At 39.3% G+C, this 15884-nt stretch overlaps 1 protein-coding gene across 1 annotated transcript in view; it reads left to right on the top strand.

The window, feature by feature from the left end:
* Positions 1 to 15884, top strand: part of LOC122790639 (whirlin-like) — a 288251-nt gene that overhangs the window by 217987 nt on the left and 54380 nt on the right. The gene's annotated exons all lie outside the window — the stretch shown is intronic.

Raw genomic sequence — 15884 nt, 5'->3', positions numbered from 1 at the left:
GTTGAACTCTGTTATGTGCTGCAGCAGTAATAGACAGACTCCACAGAAAAATGTCATAGCTGTAGAACACTACTCTTGTACCTTTTTTCTTTCTTGTCTATAAGTTATAGTACATTAGAGCAGCTAAATTTCCAAGTCATAAAAAGAACTGTGATTGTCACTAATCACAGCTATCTGTTAATGACCTACCAAAATGTATTCAAGAAAATGACCTCCTAAGCTGTACTCTTAAGGTGAGTTCCTTGAAACATTCCCCAAAGATGTTAACACAAAAGATTATGATTGTGTCACCGATCATAACTAGCTTATTATGTATTCGACACATAGATGCCAAGAAATTCACCTCCAGAATGAAACTTGAGAGCTGAATCTTGGCATCTGTATCAAGAACATGTAAGTAAATGTTATGATTGGAGACCTGATCATATTCTCTGCAGTGCATGGAGCCTTTTCTGCTCCATGTACTACTAGTTACAGAAAAAAACATTGTGTATTGCTGACTTTCAAACCCATAAAGCATTTAGCGAGCACTGTTATTAAGACAATGTAACTCAGCCTTTTATCTTTGTACTTACCTTGCCATGCCCCTCAAATGTCTAGATTTTTGCCTCATATGTCTGTTCAGTTCGTTATATTTTGGGCAAACCACTGAGGATTGAAGTCATTAAATAATGACAGACATTTGAGTTTCAGACTTCATATCCTTTGCAAAATGGTATTCGAGCTACTTTCTAAGTTTATAAGATGAAGGGACTCCTCATTGTTACAGGCAGCAGGTAGAAACAAATCTGTTTTTTATTCTGACGTGGTCTTTTGCTGGTCTGGACTGGCAGATTTGACTGCCTAGCTCCAGACCCAACCTTAACATATTAAGCAGGGGGTGCTTAACATTTGTTAAGATTGAGTATCACACTATAATAGCACTTAAATGATTTGTCTTTTTCCGAATATCAGACCATAATCGCTGTGTTCCATGCATTACAAATTAGTTATGATCAGTGACCCAGTCATAATCATCTATAATCATCCTTACCTGTGCATCTGCTCTATGCAGAACCGAATATCAGACCATAATCGCTGTGTTCCATGCATTACAAATTGGTTATGATCAGTGACCCAGTTATAATCGTCTATAATCATCCTTACCTGTGCATCTGCTCTATGCAGAACCGAATATCAGACCATAATCGCTGTGTTCCATGCATTACAAATTGGTTATGATCAGTGACCCAGTCATAATCATCCTTACCTGTGCATCTGCTCTATGCAGTAAAGGCTGGCAGCTTAGCACCTGTGCAAAATTCAGAGCATGTATCCAGTGAGTAATCAGCATTGTGCCCTGCAGATGGCCCATCTGTGACAGGAGCAGATGAGGAAATGTGTATGCATATGTTATCAGTGCAAAGACAGTATCTCGTTGCAAGCAGCACTGTAAAAATTACAGTATATGTGATACAATGTGTAAGCCCCTGCTAACATCGTATACAGGGAGAAATCACACAGTAGCCTGATATAATTCTTATCCTGTAAAAATAGCATTGTATAAGCAGTTCTACTGTTCACAGTAACATTTTCTCATAGCTTGATTACTGTTCATCATACTGCATGGTGAATACAGCAAAGCAGCCGGTACGTGGTGCCCATTAATAAGATAAGTTTTGGTTTTAAGAAGAAATGCAGCTCCGCAGTACATGCATTACTGAACAGATCTCACTCACATTGTACTCAGTAAAAGTGATGGAACACATTTTTACTAGATCTTTCAAATCCAGTTGAAAATATCTTCATTATCTCTATAATAAAGTGTTTCCTGCTATGATTATCTCTATAATAAAGAACTTATTAATATAAGAATCCCTATAGTGTGTTTATTGATATGACTTTTCAGTTTTCTACTAAGCAGTGTAAGCTATACCTTAACTGATCTTCATTTGATTATGCTTAATACACAGAAAATTTGCTCTGAAAAGAGAAATAAATCAAATACTTCACATGGATAAGGACAGACCAATATCAACTTAGGGCTTCCAGTTGGACTAGAAATCTGTCAATTATTTAACAAAAGTCTATTTGAGTATTCTTTCATGTTTTGTTTTGTCAATAGGTTATAATATTTCACTGTTAGTATGATAAGAACAACCTGTTGCATACAGCAGAGTGAATGCAACTGGAAGTGATACATACAAGAGGAGTAAGCACGCCACTTGGTATAAAGTATACACCTGCAAAATGGATAAGAATGGAGAATAATTTCAAATACTGAAGCAGGATAGTATTACGATCTTGAAGGTGCTTAGCACTTTCACAACTCATTTCACTTTTGTGAAAAAAAATGTGATTTCTTATGCCAGGATTTATCAGCTGTATGTGCAAGGCCTGATTGACTCCCACTAATAAGGGTTGCATTTTTTCCTTTGATATCTTATATGGGGGTGTACCTGATATTATTGAAAACCCACTTCAACAAACTGCAAAAAGATGAGATGACTTTGCTGAAAACTCAGTTTTTCAAACATGCACATCACTGAAGTTTTACTCAGGGAAAGGAAACACTTGGCCACCAGGTAAAAACAAATACACCAGAGCATATCAAACCTACCCAAGTGGGGGGGCCACCCCTAACTAAATATACCAACTCCAAGATTGCACTATAGTGGGGAAAAGGGCAAATTTCCCTATGGTGGAGTTTTCGGCAAAGTCGTCTCATTTATTTGCAGTTCGGTGAAGTGGGTTTTCAATAATATAAGGTAGACCCCTATCTTGTATCTTATAGCAGCTCACTAATTAGTCAGCATTGTTTTATTACATTTACTCTTAGAGCACAACAACCCATTTATTGTTTATTTTAATGTTTCCCCCTGATCATCTGCAAATTAGGAGCCCCAGGCCTACTGCTAATATTATCTTCTTCGTGGGGTAGGATTAAAGTATTTTGGGGTGATTGACAGTGACTGAAATATTATAAGTTACCAAGACTGTCATTAAGTGCAGAATCAAAAAGTATATTTCAAACCTTGATACATTCACAATAGGCTTTATCAGGCTTATGCCCAAACATTTCTTTTGTGCTTATTTGCAATCCTTGTTGTACTACAGAGTTAGCAGATTGTGATGGCGTGTTCTGCTATGTAAAGTCCTTATCCTGACTGAATTTATAGGTTCTTTTTGTACTTGTTTAATGGACAAGCATGCTGCTGCACTGTTTTGTAGTATGAGACTTCTTCATTTATTGATATGGAAGGCAGTGTTGAGTGATCAAGTGCAGAACAGCTATTGCAGCAGTTCCATGACTCCCTCACCCCAATACTTGTACTGCCTCTTTTGTATTTCAAAAAAGTACAGATTCTTAGAAAGCTACCCTGTTGAGTTTGAACAGAGTGCTAATGTTAACACACAGATCAGCACATATCCCACTTACTAAACTTTGATATTTTTCCAGTTGCTGTTTTAGTAACAATACTTATAGCTATTGGTTAAGCAAACTGCTGGCAGCATTTCTTCATATATCTTTTTGCATCTGTTGCATAAATATTAGAAGGGTCTGCACGTACCTGCTTTGCTTAATCGGCTCCAATTTGCTTTTACAACTGCCTCTGCATTTGGAGCACCTAGAAGCATTTCTTTGGACTTGCGTGTTAGGAATGGCATCCATGTAGACTGAGGTCTTACAACTCATGCCTTTTACCTTTAGCAGCACTAGTTAGGTTGCAAATGTGCTTTGCTATATGACTACACTGCCTTTAGTCCCTTTTTAAACACTTGGCCAGTGGTTCATGCTGCCTTACATTGTTGTGCAGGGCTGCTGTTTAGGTATGTCTCCTTCTACTGCTATGCAGACTGAAATGCACTCTTGGTATCAGAAGCTGTTTATCTACAGCTACATTCTCTACTTCATATTTTCTATGATCTGCAAAAATGGTGTTGCAGCTTATCCTTACCTTATCTAGTCCCCTCAAAGGAAGCTGCTCTTCCAAAGCCTGATTGAGTCCCACTAACTGGGAGTGTGTCCAACTCCCCACCCCATTCAAATACCCAACTACCCCCACTTCCTTAGCTTTACAGCAGCTGCTGCATTCCTACAAATCCATTGCATCACACCATCCTTTAAAGATCCATCTGTCAGTGTCTTGCTTCAGAGCCTCAAAGGTTATTACTAAGCTTATGGCAAAGGAGACCATCAAGCAGTTTAGCCACGTCATTCAATAATGGTGCCATACTAACAGTGCCCATCATTAAGCTAACTTTCTCCATAAATTCCTGGTGAAAATTGGCAATAACCAACCAGTTATTCATACATGTTTTACAGGTTGCCAGGTAAGTACTTTACTTAGTAGATAAGGGCAGCCTATTCTAAAACAGTGAATATTTTTGCTTCAGTATCTGTCATGCCATCTAGTGTTGTTGATCTGGTTGTACAAGTTTAGATCTTTAGAGTGGATGTTTTCTTTTCTTCTGGTTAGGTGTAGGAGATCAAAGAATTCTGGGCTGTTCATAGCATAAAAGGCTAAACAGAGATTACCCCTTTGGACTCTGTAAGACACTGTGGAGAAGGGGACAGGTCTTTTAGTGTATTATGGTAACTACTGGTACTATGGCCTAAGGTCGTTTTGTTGAGGAAACATTGATGACTCTCAGGCTGGTTTAGGCGCTTAGTGTGGTTCTCATTGAACGGTACATTATATTCAATGCTGAGCCTAATAAAGGATAAATAAATGTGATGGTAACTTCTTTTAACTTTGAGTAGATGCACAAGAGATAAGTCGTGCGTGGTAGAAGGTTATTCTAACCATCACAGAGAAATGATGATAAAAAAAACTATGTTGTCAACATACAAGTCAAGTCCCTGATGAGTGTTAAATTTAAGTGGAATATTATCTATATGTTAAGAAGCAGTGATGAGAAATTTACCAAAGGAAACTTTGCTGCATTCCTTGGAGTTGAAGGTAAGCCCATGATTAAACACCAAGCAACGTTTTTTCCAGGCCTTGCTTAAGAATTTGAGTAAGAGAATGTGATTCAATAGCCTCCCCATCCCCCAGTCTGCAGTCATCAGCCTAAATGTCAGAGAACTATAACAAAGAAAGGTAATCCAGAGGGTTCACGTCAGGTCAGGTATCCCACCTGTGGCCCAGCGGGTGATAGGACTAAAAAGAAACAGAATATAAAGGATTAGTCCAGATAAAATCACTTTAGCTAGCAGATCTAGGAGACTCTGTCTCTCTCTCTTTCTCTCTGATGCCCTCCCTGTGGGAGGAATAAAGACCTCTTGTTGAAATTTCAAGTAGTTTATTCAGTTGAGTAGGTGGCTGGATAGTTTCTGAAATTTGACAAATACTGGTGTCTTCAATTACTACAATATCTAGTTAAATGGCCGTACTCTGCATAAACTTACTAAACCTTCTGTAACTACAGCCGTGCAAATTCCCTAGGCAGCATCACAATTCATTCCCTCTCTTACACAAACCCAACACAACAGAAAAAAAATTGTCAGGCCAATTTTTTCCTGTCACAGTGTAGAATACTAGCTTCATTACAAAATGTTACTACTGACAATAACTAGAAAATACATTATTTTCTTTACCAAATTGTTTTATAGTCTATTTGTAAATCACAGATGCATCATATTATTCCAAGAATTTTTATTGTTCTTCTCTCAGGTGACATCCATGTAAATCCTGGCCCTACATCTGCTCATGGGAAACCCCAAATATGCTTGTACTGGATATGTATTTTCTCCCCCTTTTGTCTACAGCCTCTGCGGCCACTACCCTAGTCATTCAAAGCTTTTAAAAACTCATCTATTTCACATATATTTAACCTTCAGACTTCAGACCTGGCACAAATAGTCCCAAAGGAAGGCCTGGTCCAGTCACTACAACTCTAAACTCATTGCAATTACAGAGTCATAGTTCAAAAAGGAGTCTCCATATTTTACATATAGCTTTCACATAGCAAACAAGGTACTGGACAGGGTGGTATGGTATTAAATCTAATATATAAAGCCTCTAGTTTCTCCCCTACAAGTTCTAAAAAAAAAAAAAAAAAAAAAAAAACAATCTCTTGGTTAACTCCTGCAAATAATTTTAGGGCATCACAGAAAACTTTTCATGGCTACTGTTTATATAACAGAGAGTCTGCTGCAGCTAAAGGCATCCACTGCTAAAAGTATGAAAATATGTATAATTTTGCATTTCTACTGATTATTTTTACTGTATTTCATAAGAATCCTGTATTAATTGTTACATTTCTCGCACTTTAGTAGAATTTCAAAGCTGAACTGTTTCCACTGCTGCTGTAGTACTTCATTACATTGTGTCTGCTGGTTTTACTGGATAGTAGTATCTAGATTGTATGATTTCTCTACACTTGACCTGTGAAACCAGCATTTTTACATTGAGAGGGTTTTCTGACTGCATTCTTGTGCTAGAAGTGTGAGTTGGGGGCTGCTGGCTGAAAGTTTATTGTGTGTTTTCCTGAATGGACTGTAGGCCCTGCTGTTTTACAACAGCAGGCCCTGCTGTTGTAAAACTTGTTTTTCTAATTCTATACAAGCAGCTAGGCTAGGCAGCAGGGCTTAGCAGTGCCCTGTATAGACTATGTCTGCAAGCTTCTCTAGTCCCCCTGCTGCTCTAGGAGTGTCTTGTGGCGTACAGAGCAACATCACCTTGTTGATTAGCTGCAGTTCACAATGGGTGTAACAGTTATTTTTCTTCCATGTGCAATCATCCCAATCAAGTTAAATCTACCCTCTCTCTCTTCTCCCTGGTTAAACTCATAGTACATAATCTGAAACCATGGGTCAATACTCTTCGGCTGTCTTTATGGCCATTCTGGTGGACATGGGCACCCTGAGGTGATGTAGCAATGGTCTCGTATGCTGACAAACAATCCTAAAACAGACAAACACAGTATGTGAGAGATGTAGTTACACTATAAAACCGGAGACACCACTTTCACATACTGACAAATCAAATGACAAACAGGTTGTCAGCACACACACATCATTTCCCCTCACTAAATAAAGTCTCAACACATAAACCCAAATATGCTGAAGTGCTCACAAGTAACTTACCAGAACCTCAGAAGCCTCATGCAAAGAAAACCAAGTCAACACCAACCACTAAGCATCAAAATACACATCACAGTGTCTCCACAAGCAACCCCCTAAGGCAAAACACCACACATTCAAACATCTTTGCCATAGGAGACTCCATCGTGAGACGCACAGATGCCTCTCTCATCAGGTTGGATAAAGAGAAGATTACAGTCAGTTGCCAGTCAGGGTCAGAATTTTCCAGATCACACAGGCACTCAGATCACTCAAACAAAAGTACCCATATGACTCAGTCATAGTCTATGTGTGTGTTAATGACCTGAGATGTACCTTCCTGGACTATATGAAAAGAGACATGATGGACCTCTCTGAATATGTGTCATAGGCTGGTATGAGCCTTACATTGACCAGCATTCTACCCTCATCAAGAATGATACCACAATACAAAAAGAAAATAATTGACTTCAGTATTTGGCTTAGCTAATGGTGTTATTCCAAGTGGATTCAGTCTTGGTCAGTCTGGGACAATATGATCGACAGACCACGCTGCTTTGCCAGAGATGATGGTCTGAGCATGCCAGTCTCAGAAGGTGGGGGGCATTCATCAGTGATATTTCCTTAGGGGAGGTGTGATCCAAAAAGGGGAGCTGCCCTCAGACATAATTGACATGTGTGGGAAGCAGGGCAGTGAGTGGGTTATACATATAAACAACCTCCACCCAAGATGGATGTACAGATGTCCAAGCCCCCTCAGATCTGTGACTGGACACAGCAAAAACTGGTGTAAGTCCAGGGGCAGTAGGAGATGGCTGCTAGACCCAGCATGGACGTGGGGCAATAGGGGCCAGGCTGGTTGAATGATGTCTCAAGGGGGGACCAAAAAATTAAAAAAAAATCTTTACCCTTTTAAAAAGAATGCATAGTGCTAGCAGTCCCTACCAAAACCAAGTATCACAAGATAGTCAGAAACAAAGAACCCTGATGATCAACTGCAACAAGTGAGCTCTACAAATAAAGAAAGAAACTCCTTAAATTTAGTAGAGCCAAAATCTCTATTCCCAAGGATAATATCAAAAACATTACAAAACTGAAGAGCATTATCAGGTCCACTAAAGGAGCCCATCAACTTAGGGTGGTTTCTGAAGACAAAAACAACTATAAATGCTTCTTTAGTTATATAAAACTAAAAAAACAATACCCCACACTGCTAAGAACTTATTCATAACGATGCCACCAATTCTAACCCAACAAACATTGCCAATATCCTTGCAAACAAACTGAGTGACAACTTCACGCCGAGACTTCCAATGAAAGACTCTTGATATCTGAATCCCTTACTCCACCAATTATCTATGTAAATCATTCGCTGAAAGTGCTAATGAAAACCAGAAACACTTCTTGCGTGAGACCTGACAATATACCCAGTCATTTAAATAATAGCGTTAAACATGCCTTTGCAGACAGTCTCCTCAAACTGTTTAACCTAAGTTTAGTTACTGTTTTTTGTTCCTGATATGTGGTGCACTGCAGTGGTGATCCCCAACCATAAGAGTGGCTTTACAACTGATACAAGTAATTACACTTCTCTGTCACTGTTAGACAGAGGCACAGTATACTAACCTCAAAAAAGGGCATAGCAAAATTAATTTAAAATGGGTGGCAAAAGCCAAACACATTCTGGCTAGGCTTATAAATGCCCTAGGGCAGATAGCCTAGTATGAACCTATGAACCTATGAACCTACAGCTCTGTCAGCCTTACAGGCCTCATCTGCAAAGTCATGGAAAATATTATCACTGACCTCAGAGTACAATGTGAAGAATCTTGTTAAACGTAACCCCCCATCAGTTTGTCTTTGTGAAGGGTAGACCCTGTCTGTTTAGTCTGACAAATTGCTTTAAAAGAGATATAGGGGCTATAAATGGTGGCCATGAAATGCTTGCAGTTGTAGCTTGACCTGGCCAAGGCCTTCATCAGCATTCCTCATGTTGGCATCTTACAAAAGCTAAATGCTTTAAAATTGATCCACGTGTGGTAAAATGAACAGTAAACTGGATGAAAGGCAGAACTCCTACAGTGCAAACCACTGGAAAGTAGGAAAGTGATCAGTGGTGTCTCTCAGGGCTCAGTGCTGGGTCCCCTCCTTTTTGGTATTTACTTCTCAGATCTCCATGCAGAGAGCCAAAAACCTCTCTCTAACAAAGCCTGTGGAAAACTGCAAACTGGATGTTGCTGTTAAGTTACCCTAGGACAGCCAAACCCTCCACAATGATCTGTCTCCCTATATACTAAACTCTTAGCATAGAAAAAATGGGCAGAAACTTGATGCTAAAAAGTGTAGCATCATCACTTTTGGTACACAACCCTTCAAACATCATACTGTATAGATAATACATCACTACCAAATTAAAATGTAGTCAGGGTCCTAGGTACTTGGGTTGATAGTGCCTTTCTTTTGACCATCATGTGAAAATGGTTGCCAGGAAATCTTTTTATTTAGACCAAAGCAATATCATCAAGGTATAAAGAGGTAATCACTCTCTTATACTCTGCATTGGTCAGGTCAATTATTGAGTACAATGCCTCCTTTTCATTGTATCATATAAAGATATCAAACAATTAGACAGACCACTGAGGTTCCTTACCAGTAGTATCACAGGACTAAAGTCCTTTAGCTACCAAGAAGGGTGAGAAGCGCTATCCTTTTATTCAGTGGCTTACAGACTTTTCAAGGAGATCTCTGTCATGCTTTCTCTACTGTTAGAGACCTGATTGCCCTAGGCCTCCTGTTTCTGTGCATGCCCAGTATTTCTACCAGCACTGAAACCAGAGACCTAAATCTTTACCAACAGACAGATAAATATAACATGGTGGAGGGACAGATCTATAACCCAGCACCTCCCAGAATTCAACAATAAACTTCCTGTCCATGATAAGCACTGTAAATCTCCATCTTCTTTTAAACATAAACTAGATTACTGGATGGGTATGCACAAATTTACTACAGGATTTACTGGTATGGCCATCCTGGAGAAAGGGCTTGTGGCCTGAGAAGAGGGTACTGGCAAGGCACAAATGGTCATAAGACTCACTGGCCCCATAGCCGGCTTTAGGCACCAGTGAACCCTATGGTCGCTGGGGGCCCCCTGTTCCCTGGAGGCCCCCAACCAGAGCAAGTTATCTTATCCTGATATTTTGTTACATGTCTGTCAACCCAACAAAAGCTAGTACAGCATTCTTGTATACTTAATAAACCACATGGATAATGACTCTTATTTATACCTCTTTTAAAATTCAAAGATATTTCAAGAAACAGGCATCAGAATTCCATTAAATAATTTACCACTGCCATAGTGTTCCCGGCTTAGTTAAATCCTGCTGTTGGACATTTTCTCCACTAAAACTAACTACATAGCCAGCTTTAGGTCCCTGCTATACTTGTGACTGCACGGGGCTCTCCTTAATCATCCTTGACTGTGTGGGGGCCCCACAAAAGCTGCTGCTGGTTGGGGAAAAATGAGGAAGAAAAAATGTATTAATTTCCTAATTATGCTCTTTAACCTGAACAGGGCTGTGTTATGACCCTGTTAGGATGAAGTCAATAATGAGCATGAGCAAGGTAAGCACTAGAGAGATCAGCAGCCCAGGGTGACTTATCTCATTGCAAATTTTGGATTTTAAGAAGAGCTGATACTTCTGATCATCAGGGATAGTTTTATCTTCCAGGGAGTGTTATAAATACAAGCATAATACCAGATAGTATAACTCTCAATTCCATTGCTTAAGAATTCAGTGCAATCCCAAACATAATAGAATAAAGGCTCAGAATCAGGACTACATTTTAAATATTATTCTAATTTACTTAAAACATTAGTTGAATAACACCTTTTGCATCCACATGTATTTTTGGACAATAATTATAAAACTCAGAAGTCTGTATTGATTGACTGTTTGTAATCCTGAATGATTTACCAGCAAATCAAACTTTTTGCAAAGGAGAAAGCAGAAGTATGAGCAAAATCAGGGAAGGTCTGTGAAATCAGGGCCAGTGACAGGTATGTGAAATCAGGGCCAGTGACAGGTATGTGAAATCAGGGACAGTGATAGGTATGTGAAATCAGGGCCAGTGACGGGTATGTGAAATCAGGGACAGTGACAGGTATGTGAAATCAGGGACAGTGATAGGTATGTGAAATCAGGGCCAGTGACGGGTATGTGAAATCAGGGACAGTGACAGGTATGTGAAATCAGGGATAGTGACAGGTATATGAAATCAGGACCAGTGACAGGTATGCATTACTACTCAGTGAGGTAAATAAGTGACTTACCCCTGCTGCTGTTTGACGACTGCTAAACAACAGTTACTGATCTGGTGTGGCAATACCAGTCTTGCACAGTACATTGCTATTTGCTGAAATAACTACAAAACTAGGACTGTTATGGCTTATGCTTGTGTGTGTGTAAAAACTATCACTGATTTTTGTCTGTGCATGCACCCAATAATGCCAGGACACAAACATTATTCTTCTGGGTATCAGTATATTTAAAACGTAAGACATAAAATATATCACAGAACATTTAGACACTTCGATCTTCTTGGAGTCTGGTGGCCCCCACTCACCAGACTGTATAAATGGATACTGAGGGCTCCCTTAATCATCCTTGACTCTGTGGGGACCCCCACAAAAAACTGTTGCTGGTTGAAGAAAAATGAGGACAAAAATGTTTCAATTTTCTGATTGGGCTGTTTAACCTGAACAATGCTGAGATATGACCCATTTAGGATAAAGCTGATAACAGCCCCTGGTTTCAACCACACCCATTCTAAATCCAACCCTGCTCAAATGTGTGTACAGAAATCTACTGTAGGTTATGGGGGTCTGGGGATGGTGTGGTTATTACAACTTTAATTTTCATCACAGTCAAACAGTTTTCTGTATTATTTCACTTGCTTTATAATTATAATTTTGTTTCCTTACAGAATGATTTTCATGTAACTTGGAGCTTTTCTCCCCGGGCCTCCACTGAAAATGGGTCTCAAGCCCTAGTGGAATTTCTCGGTCAACAAATGTCAATAAATAAATAATAAATAAATAGAGGTGTGCACATGAAGTCATTATAGCTTGTAATTGAGCTGAGGACAGTGTAGTCATTGTTTATTTACTTTTCTCACAGACCTCAGAAGTGTAAAACGAAGGTTACTACAGCTTGTTTAAGGGTGGTGTACTGTCTAAGAGCAACAAATTAGAATATATTACAGAAATCATTCTCACAATCACACATCAGGGACATATACATGGGGCTGAGGTTAAGGGTGAGGAAGCATGCTATGTATACATATATCAGCAGTCATTTAAAATATATGTCTAAGGCAATTTAAACCTCTGCTTTCATCCTAGTCTAACACCAGAGGGATGTATAGGCAGTGACTATCTTTTATAGGGGGTTAGGGAAGGAGGCAGTATTCCCAGATAAGACCTATGTATTCCCATAACTGGCTTGTTAGTTTATTGTGAGTTACTGTTTTGTCAGCTTTGAACATTAAGCCTTGGGCACAACTTATGTCTTCCTTGAAAGAAAAAATAAGACTGAAATTCTTTTTTTTCATGATTTTTGTTTAGGCCACCATTGGAGTAAAATGCTGAGAAAATGCTCTATAATGCATCCCAGGGCACATATATAACCTCTATGCCTTTGGTGGCACCAGCATAATTGAGTTATTTCCTAAATGGTTATTACTGTACTGTCTTGGTCAGGAAAGGTGTGCTGAAAGTATGCAAAGAAAACTAAAGCTGAACAGCAACAGTGAATTTCTTTCCTTAATAATAATTTGTGTTTAAGCCATTATTGGATGAAAAGGTTGCGTAAAAAGAAAAAAAGAAGTTTAAAATGCACTTCAGAGCATATTGAAAGTTATGGCTTGAGAAAAAAATAATGTGGATGATATGGGGGCCCAAAATGGGGGTCAGACGAGAGGACTGGCGGGTGTGGGGGGGGGGGTTGAAACAGTAGGCCTAGTCATCATTTTATTTAAGTCCAGACCTGGACATGTAGTTGTAATGTATCATTGTTGCAACTAAATGCCAGTAACTGTAAGTGTCCCTTTGTTAGACAGTTCAACAAAGTGTAGTATATAGGCATGTTGTAATGTAATAGCTTGTAGCTAAGGTCTGTCTGTGCGTACTACTCCTAAATGTTTGCAGCACAAACTAAAAGGTTTCTTAGGAGGTGTGGCTTTGACAGGATGATACTTATACTGGAAATGCCTAGGGAGCCCCCAAATTGATATTTGCTGGGGGCCCCCAAAATGCTAACACCGGCCCTGACTAGCCCTAAAATACCTATAAATCTCTTAATCTATAAGAGCAAAAACAAACATCTAAATACAGAGATGAAGCAATTCGCATATTGAGGGGCCAGTAATGAGAAGGGCTCTTGGGAATATAGATACTCAGTTTGCTTCATGACAAAAATGTTATCTTCTTTATCTGCCAGTAATATATATAATTTATTGTGAGTGGTCCACACCCTTTGTAAGTCACATTTGAACTGATGGCTAAAATTGAAATTGTGTACTCAAGTGTAGGAAGCTTCTTGCTTAATTCATTACAAGGTTGCTTGTGTTTGATAGATAATCAGCAGACCTGATTTTTTTTTTAGAATTTTCTGTATGAGTGAAGCAAAAGTCAGTGACGAGATAACCTGGACTAATAAGTATTTTTAAGCTTTTACACTTTAAGAGCTTTGCTATCAGACCCTATGATGATACATTTATCTTTAAGTAAGTTGAAGTGCTTAAATGTAAACAAAGGAAAAAAAGTATTGTCTTTTGTGTTACCAAGATTGAATTTGACTCCTAGCTGATGCAAACCTAGACAAAGTTGCACTATGTGGCTGTTTAACATTTTGCCTGAGTCAGCTGGAGAGCCTCCAGCTACGCAGATAACCATGAATATAAATGTTCCAGAGTTTTAAAATGTGAGAGTATTAAATAAGCTAAACTGTAATAGACAGTTAAGATAGCTGTGATTGTTTGGCATTGAGAAATGCTTTGACCTGTGTTGATATGAAATGATCTATTAAACAGACAACTATAGACCTAGAGTAGAGATGTGTAATCCAGGCAGTAGTGTTAGTTCTCCATAAAACTTTGCACGAGTGAGTGGATCACGACTTTAAAGAGACCCTTACACGCAGCACCAATAAGCTCATCACCATCCATAGCCCAATAAATGTTATAAATGAAGGGAAGCAATGCTGACGAATGAAGCCATGCTAGTGATAACTGATCAGATCGTAAGTTTTTATGGGTACAGGAGCTAACCTCACCATCTTGGAACACATAAGAATGCATTTTGGCACCACAAAGCATGACAGCAGGCAGCCCTAATCTCTGATGAAATTTTCGCTGTGCCGACAGCCCCCTGTGGTGATGTTGCATCTTCTTACACTGACTACAGCTGTACTTCAAGATACTGATGGCAGTGACCTGCAGAAAACTGAGGTCTAAGGTGGTGCAGCCGCTGATACCAAGGATGATAATTTAGGCAACGCTGACGGCCATAGCCTTCAAACTAACCCTAAGCGCAGATGGGCACATATGCAGTACTGTTGCTGGAATTGGATGACCTGGACATTCATGGAACAGTGACCACTGACTTTCATACCCTGAGGTGCGCACTATGCAACTGAAAACTCTAGACATGTGACACATTTAAAAGAGGAAGTTTGCTAGAGGTACATACCAATCCCTTGGACCACTCATGTAACACTCTTATACTATCACAGGGAAATGCAGCAGTTATCGATGTGCTGTTTTTTTGAGAAGTTTAAATGCCAGTGGTCTTAGGACTGCCTTATCATTTTTACCTCTAACCAAGAAACCTACTTGTCTCATTTCTGAAAGGAGAACTTCCTCTCCAAGATCCATTCTTCTCTTCTTTCCGACTTTCTTCTTTCACAAACTGTTATGGATTCTCTCAGGTCCCCCATTTTGCAAGACGGCACTGCCATGCAATTGCATTGTCTAGATTAAAGTCATTAATTTTCCTCCATTTTCCTGTCCCCCACTCTTCCTTGAATATCAACAGCTACCACATCCCAGAGAAACTCTACTGCTCATTTCCCATCACTTCCAGATGTAGACCTTCATCGTCTGGTTCCAATAGGAGTGGAGAATTGTGCCTGCTTTTTGAGAAAACAGCCCATGGAGTCAAGTTTCTTGATAGTGGAAACTATGAGGCACAGTGCTGTCTGTCATCCATACAAGTAAGCTGGTCAGATTCCCTATGAAATCAACGTGATATTCAATTCTAACAATGCATTTGTTTTGGTTCTATGCTGGCATGCAACGTACACATAGTATAAAGTCTTCTTCATGCCTGAGTCATGTCTCCCACAAGGACTTTCTTAGGTATAGCATTGTATCTCATGGCCTCCTTAGCTACAAAGTCGGTTTTACACTCCTGATCACTCAAGGCTCTAGGAATTCATCCTCATACATACTAACTCTAAGTCACACAGTAAACAACATGTTACAGTGAATATTATGTCTTTTCAAAATAAATGCCTTACCTTGAATTATAGCATGTTAATTCTGAACCCCTCGCAAAAAAAAAAAAGAATTGCAGTACTGCTTGACACAAACACACACACATCATATACAGATATTTCAGAGATTCACATTCTTGCAGTCAGATAGCAGGGATTTGTACTATCAAGAGAGTCAACCATCCAACATGGCACTAAACTCCTGCTGTAACAGACAATGCCATTGTGCAACCAATCAATCAGTAAGATGCAATTATATTTAGTAGAGCTGTGATCACTAA

Source organism: Protopterus annectens, chromosome 16.part0 (assembly GCF_019279795.1).
Source record: "Protopterus annectens isolate FY-2018-M chromosome 16.part0, PAN1.0, whole genome shotgun sequence".
NCBI lineage: Eukaryota > Metazoa > Chordata > Ceratodontiformes > Protopteridae > Protopterus > Protopterus annectens.
Note: the sequence above shows the minus strand (reverse complement) of the source record. Positions and strands in the feature narration are given on the sequence as shown.